This window comes from Triticum aestivum, chromosome 1D (assembly GCF_018294505.1).
Source record: "Triticum aestivum cultivar Chinese Spring chromosome 1D, IWGSC CS RefSeq v2.1, whole genome shotgun sequence".
NCBI lineage: Eukaryota > Viridiplantae > Streptophyta > Magnoliopsida > Poales > Poaceae > Triticum > Triticum aestivum.
The window spans coordinates 455188543-455195981 of NC_057796.1; the positions used below are offsets into that span (position 1 = coordinate 455188543).

Sequence of the window (7439 nt, forward strand, 5' to 3'; positions counted from 1 at the left end):
TCTTAGTTTGTAGAATGCTGCTGCATTATGCCACTGGCCTCATCAACCAAAACAAGCATCTGCACAACATTTTCCATGGTGTGCCTTTTCCTACTATCTTCTCGCATGAAACGGACAACTCGACCTGTAAAAGCTAGGGTTGGCTGCGTTAAGCGTGTTGCCTCCTGGCAGGGACGCCTTTGTGTTAATATAGGCAGAGCGATTACATGATAAGGCGCAGGTGGTTAGTTGGTTGTTAACTTGTCCTCTACTCCAAGCTATACATGAGATAGAGGATATCCTAGCCAACAACCTGCGCCTCAACTCCAACGAATACAATCACGTTACACTGTCACGATACAACTACGGTCCTACACTTTTAACACCTCCCTCAATCTTAACGTATCAAGGTTCAGATTGCGCTTGAAGGCCTGTAGTTGCTTGACTTGTAACGGTTTTGTGAACCCATCTGCAACTTGATCTCCTGTTGGAATGAACTGAATATCTAGCAACTTTTGTGCAACTCTCTCGTACAAAATGGTAATCAATCTCTATGTGTTTCGTTTGTGCATGAAACACTGGATTTGCAGACAAATACGTTGCTCCAAGATTGTCACACCATAAGCATGACACACCTGTTCTTCCAACGCCAAGTTCATCAAGTAAAGTTTCAATCCACATTACCTCAGCTGTTGCATTTGCCAAAGATTTATATTCTGCCTCAGTGCTCGAGCGTGACACTGTAACCTGCTTCTTAGCACTCCAGGATATCAGATTCGACCCAAGAAAGATTGCAAATCCCCCTGTAGATCTTCTATCATCAGGACATCCAGCCCAGTCTGCATCAGAAAATGCACTTACTGTGGTTGAAGAAGATTTACACAATTTCAGCCCTGTGTTGGCACTCCCTTCAAGATACCTCAATATCCTCTTTACAGCTGTCCAATGTACAGAGGTAGGAGCATGTATAAATTGACAAACTTTATTAACAGCAAAGGATATATCGGGTCTTGTTAGTGTCAAGTACTGGAGAGCACCAACTACACTTCTGTACTTAGTTCCTTCTTCTGGGCTTAGTAATTCTCCTTCATATAATGACAACTTATCAGTGATAGCCATAGGTGTACTGGAGGGTTTGCAATCCTTCATACCTACACGTCTGATTACATCTTTGGCATATTTTTCCTGAGTTAACATAATACCATCATGCAACTTTTTTACCTCAATACCTAGGAAGTAGTGTAACTCTCCTAGATCTTTAAGAGCAAACTCATTTTTCAAATTTGATAGCAATGCTGTGGTAGCTTCCGGTGAAGAGCTGGCAACATTTATGTCATCAACATAAATTAACATAAATATAATCACCTTCCCTTTCTTGAAGAAGAAAAGAGAAGTGTCACCCCTTGAAGGCTTGAAACCAAGTTGTTGAAGCTTTGCACTTAATCTTGAATACCAGGCTCTAGGTGCCTGCTTTAGGCCATATAAGGCCTTGTCCAACTTGCACACATGATGTGGCTTTGAACCATTTTCAAACCCAGGTGGTTGTCTCATATAGACCTCCTCCTCGAGAACGCCATGTAAGAACGCATTCTGAACATCCAATTGGCGAAGACTCCATCCCTTGGAGACAGCAATAGATAGAACAAGTCTAATAGTAGCAGCTTTAACTACGGGACTAAAAGTATCCTCATAATCAATACCATAGCATTGTTTGAAGCCCTTAGCTACTAGTCTAGCCTTATATCTATCTATTGTTCCATCAGGTCTCTTTTTAATTTTATATACCCATTTACAATCAATAATATTCCTCCCTCGCTTAGGAGGAACCAAACGCCAAGTTTGGTTTTTCATAAGTGCATGATACTCTACATTCATGGCATTTTTCCAATTGTCATTTCCTAGAGCTTCGGTCAAAGTTTGGGGCTCACCAGTAGAAGCAAAATTTGCAAATTTGAAGTGCTTATCATACCTGAGTGTCCCATCTTTGTAAACTATGGGCTTTGAAATACCTCATTGTGCTCGTGTAGTCATCCGAGGAGGTGTGCTGGAGCGTACGGGTGCGGCAGACGCAGAAGATACCGATCCCGCCACAGCAGAACCAACCTCGTCTGTCGCGCGGTCGGATGATGTTGGATCGTGCGCTGGTGGAGCAGGAGGATCCCGCCTTGACGAGTCAGCGGGCGCCACGTGACCACGGGCCAGCGCGCGGTCGCGCCCACCATCATTGCGCCCCGCAGCGGGGGACAGGCGACCAGGTTCAGGCCCACCCGCCTCGTGACGACTGGGGCGCGAAGAAAGAGGAGGGGCCGGCCCACCCGACCGGCCTGGAGACCCGTGCCAGGCGTTACCCGGGGAGTGGATGGCCCCGGATTCTGGTGGGGGCGGCGTCAGAGGATCTGCCTGGGGCGTCAGAGGATCCGCCCAGGGATCTGTTCCCGCGTCAGCTCCAGAATCGGCGCGTCCAGGCGAATCTGCCTCGTGTCCGCCGCCAGGTGTTTCCTACTGCTATTGCATAAAATCACAAGCATTTGGAGTGCAGTTTTTTTCACCGCTATCTCCGTCAGAAGTAGGGCTATGTAACAAATGGTCATCAGCATAATGTTCATCCCCATGATCGGTTGGGTTTAGTAACTCCGGACTCAAAAGAAGAATTTCTGCCCGAAGCCGTGCACCGGCATTTGGGTGAAGTGTAGCGAAGGGAAATACATTTTCATCGAAAATAACATCCTTGGAGATATACACTCGTCCTGTTGAAATATCAAGGCATTTAAAACCTTTGTGAAGGTTGCTATATCCAAGAAAAGTGCATTGTTTGGAACGGAACTGAAGTTTGTGCTTGTTATAGGGTCGAAGGTTGGGCCAACAAGCACACCCAAAAATCCTAAGTGCGGAGTAATAGGGTTTTTCATGGAACAATCGCTCAAGAGGGGTCTCAAGCTTGATAACTTTGCTAGGAAGGCGATTGATCAAATAGGTAGCAGCAATAAACGCCTCATCCCAGAATTTGCAGGGCATAGAGGCTTGAGCAAGAAGAGACAAGCCCACTTCGACTATATGTCGATGTTTTCTCTCTGCTGATCCGTTCTGTTGATGCGCATGGGGACAAGATACATGATGAGATATTCCTATCTTGGTGAAGAAGGAGTTGAGTTTTTCATACTCCCCTCCCCAATCTGTCTGAAGAGCAAGAATTTTGCGATTAAACTGTCGTTCAACAAGGTGCTGAAAGTCATGAAATTTTTGAAAAACTTCAGACTTGTGTTTGATCAAATAGATCCATGTGAATTTACTGAAGTCATCGATAAAACTCACATAATATTTCTTTCTGCCTACTGTTTCAACAGCAGGTCCCCAAACATCAGAGAAAATAAGCTCTAAAGGAAACTTGGATTCACTTATTGATTTTGGATAAGGTAACTGGTGACTTTTTCCCTTTTGACAGGCGTCACAAACAGAATCACTACTGGAAAAACTAGCACAAGGGAGTTTATTCTGACTAAGAATTCTCCTGACAACTAGAGGAGATGGGTGACCTAAACGTCGGTGCCATCTATCCGAAGATATCTTGGTGGCACTGAGCATCTGCTTCTGGACGTTGGATCCCTTGTGCTTGACGGGGTATAGACCACATCTACCCCTGCCTCGAAGAAGAACCTTCCTCGTTCCCCGTTCCTTAACAAGAAAAGAATGAGGGTGAATTTCACAGAATGTATCATTGTCAAGAGCAAGACGACTAGCAGAGATTAGGCTCTTGCTAGCTTCTAGAACATGAAGAATATTATTTAGGTAGAGATCACGATCAGGGGTACGAATAGCTGAGGGACCAATATGTTCTATAGCCATACCTGACCCACTAGCAGTGTGGATTTGCTCGTTCCCGGTGTAGCGGTCGCGGACAGTCAGCTTCTCAAGGTCTCCTGTGATGTGACCGGTGGCGCCGCTGTCAAGGTACCAGTTGGTGTCCACCCCATACTGAGGTGCTGCCAGGTTCACCGTCCTCTCTTCTCCTCCTTGGTAGGCTTCATCATAGCGCTTCCAGCACTTCCACGCTGGATGGCCCAGTTTGCCACAGATCTGGCACTGGATCCTAGGTGCAGGGGCATTGTTGTTGTAGTTGCCCCCGCCACCGTTGTTGTTGTAGTGGCCGCCTCCTCCTTGTCCACCGTGGCCGACAGGCTTGATGTAGGGGCGACCACGGTCACCACCGTTGTTGCCGTTTCCACCGCGGCCACAGCCACGGTCACCACCGCGCCCGCGACCTCTGGTGGCAGCGTTAGCGGAGGACTGCGACACTCCGCCGCGAAGCTTCATCCTCATCTCGAAGCTGATGACCTGAGAGAACAGCTCGTGCACGGTGATCGGCTCCACTCTGGAGCACATAGCAGAGACCACCAGATCAAATTCCTCGTCCAGGCCAGCGAGGATGTGAGAGACGATGTCATCATCGTCGATCTTCTTCCCTGCTGCGATGAGTTCATCACACAGAGACTTGACTTTCCCGACGTAGTCGGTGATGGAGGAGTTCCCCTTCTGCAGGTTGGCGAGGGTGATGCGCACGTTGACAGTCTGGGCACGAGTGTGAGATGCAAGCATCTCTGCAATCTTATTCCAGAGCTTCGCCGACGTATGACAGGTAGCGACCTGGACGGCCATCTCACGGGGCAGAGTTGTCAGAAGGTAAGAAAAGACTTGCTGATCTTGAGCGTACCAGGTCTGGAACTTCGGGTTGGGCTTCTTTGTCTTGGTTTTGCCATCAGATGTGGCCTCTTCAAGGTGCATGGGTGGCACCGGGTGATCGACGTCGAGGTAGTGCTCCATGCGGGCACCTCTGATCGCCGACAGGACCGTCGCCCGCCATAGGGCTTGGTTGTTCTTGCTGAGCTTCTCAGAGACGGCGTGCACAAACGGAGAGGATGGGAAGGAGTTTGAAGGTGTCGCCATGGATGATCTCGAGAAGTGCTCTGATACCATGTAAAAGCTAGGGTTGGCTGCGTTAAGTGTGTTGCCTCCTGGCAGGGACGCCTTCGTGTTAATATAGGCAGAGCGATTACATGATAAGGCGCAGGTGGTTAGTTGGTTGTTAACTTGTCCTCTGCTCCAAGCTATACATGAGATAGAGGATATCCTAGCCAACAACCTGCGCCTCAACTCCAACGAATACAATCACGTTACAATGTCACGATACAACTACGGTCCTACACTTTTAACACGACCATCATTCTTGCTTGCAAGTTACCAAATTGCCTGTTCAATCTGGAGCCAATGAAGTCAGCGATCCATAACTGTTTGCTGCCCTCCAGCATCTTAATGTCTTAATGACCCTTTGAAGGACTGTTTCTAGTTCCTCGTCAGCATTGGGTGCCGAGTCTGAAACATGAGCCCCCTTGATAGTTCTAGGAGAACCACTCCGAAGCTGTAGAGAACCAACCTTTGCTGTTATTAGGAGTCCAGAAACTCACTCATGAGCTATATAACCTCTAGTTACATGGATCCGCGTACATTTTTAATTGACCCGCCTCTGTTCAGAAGTTTTGCAAGGCCAAAGCTAGTGATATTTGGCCCAATTTATGATCCAACAGTACGTTCTCAGGCTGCAGGTTACAGTGGATAACCCACTCCAAGCACTCGTGATGAAGATAGGCCAATCCTTTTGCCACTCCTAGAGCAGTCTTAAATCTTTCGTTCCATTCAAGTAATATCTGTGAGTCTCTGCTAAACAGTGCTTTATCCAACGATCCATTCTCAACATACATACTCCAAAACCGGTATCCTGTCTGGTCCATCAGAACAGAATCCCCAAACACTCACCAGATTCATATTAATCTTTCCAATCACACTCAGTTCATGCTGGAATTCTTCTTCACCTTAGTTTATCTCTGCCAAGCTTTTCACAGCTACTGTCCTCTTGTCTTTTGAGATTCCCTTGTATACGATCGAGACCAGATACGCCCCTCCCAGTCTGATGCTTGATCTTTCGAGTAGATCGCTGCAACTCATTGTAAGTGTATCTGCGGTAACTTGTTTGTATTCAGTCAACAGTTCAACTATGCTGTGAAGTCACTCTCCAGCGCTGTAGAGTCGTCTCTTTTTTCAGGCTTTCCGCTGGTTGATGTAAACTCCTGAAAGAGTACATGAAAAATCCAAACGGGGAACATTCAGACATGAAAATAACAGTTTTTGGCTCATGTATTATGATATCACTTTCGCTTCGGTACAACCTCCCTAAACACATCACCGGTCCAGATTTCTTTGTACCCCTTCGTAAGAAAGGGTAGGATAGCCTTTTTCCAAAAGTACTTTGCCCGCCCGCCGAAATGTATACGGCGTACGCCAATTGGGCCGGCCCATTGGTCACGGCTGTAGCCTCTAGGAAGTGCGTTGTTTGCCGGGTGTAAAAAATCATAAAACAAATCTATTATCCGTCGCTAGGAATCGAACAATAGACCTCTTGCACATGAGGCTAAGAGGCTGACCACTTGAGCTGACACGTCTTTGTGAAAATTAGAGAGCGTGCAAGCTTAAGAATTACTGTGTACGAATTTATTGGACCAACCGATAAGATTGCCAAGACCAAGGCACATCAGGGCGAGATTTTGGTTTTGAATCTGCCCAATTAGTGAGCACGATTGAAGGATATTAACTAGCCTAAATTAATTGCCAAATTGCCTCACATCCCTCAACGCTCTCGCATGCATCGCTTTTCTTTTACCACGCTCGTATATATTGGCTGCATGGCCCATGGCCCAATCGGAGAGCAGCTTTCGGTTAACAACTTGCAATTAATTTGCATTGACTAACAAATTGGTTATTAAATTCAGGCGTAGGGAAAAGCAACCTGCTTACAAAAGCGGACTTCCACCGGTAGCTTTCTAGCCTAAACATCCCGGGCAGAGGTAACACCAATGTAGAATTCGGACACCTTTTCAACCTTTTCCAACATTTGTTGGAAATTCTATATAACATTTTAAATAGAATAGTTTTCGAAAATTCAACAACTTTTCTACCAACTTGAACAATTTTTGATTTTTTTAAATCATGAATATATTTTTTAAAGCATGAACACCATTTTTTAAAACCATGAACATTTCAAAAGAAAATTAAAGAGATATGTTAGTTCAAAGTGTTAAGAATATTATTTGAAACAACATTTTGAGCAATTTAAAAGAAAGATGAGGAGCGTGCAAACTTAAGAACTAACATTTTGAACACCTGCTCTCTTTCTGGCTACTTATGTGGCAAATCTAGCTTTGTAAATATTCACGTCGGTGTTTTTTTGTATTTTAAAACCGTTTTTCGTTCTGTTATATTCTGGTTTTTGTTTCTTTTTTCCTTTTCCTATTTTTCCAAATGCGTAAATTTAAAAATTGGTTGCGTTTCAAAAAAAAGTTCATGTCGATTGATAATGTGAGAAATCGTAAACAACAGAAGCATCCAATTTTTTTGACAATTTTCAATAAATG

The 7439-nt window shown here is 45.5% G+C and overlaps 1 pseudogene; it reads right to left on the minus strand.

Moving 5' to 3' along the window:
- Nucleotides 1-4295: 4295 nt before the first annotated feature.
- On the minus strand, nt 4296-4434 carry LOC123183812 (uncharacterized; annotated as a pseudogene).
- Between the last annotated feature and the right edge of the window lie 3005 nt (nt 4435-7439).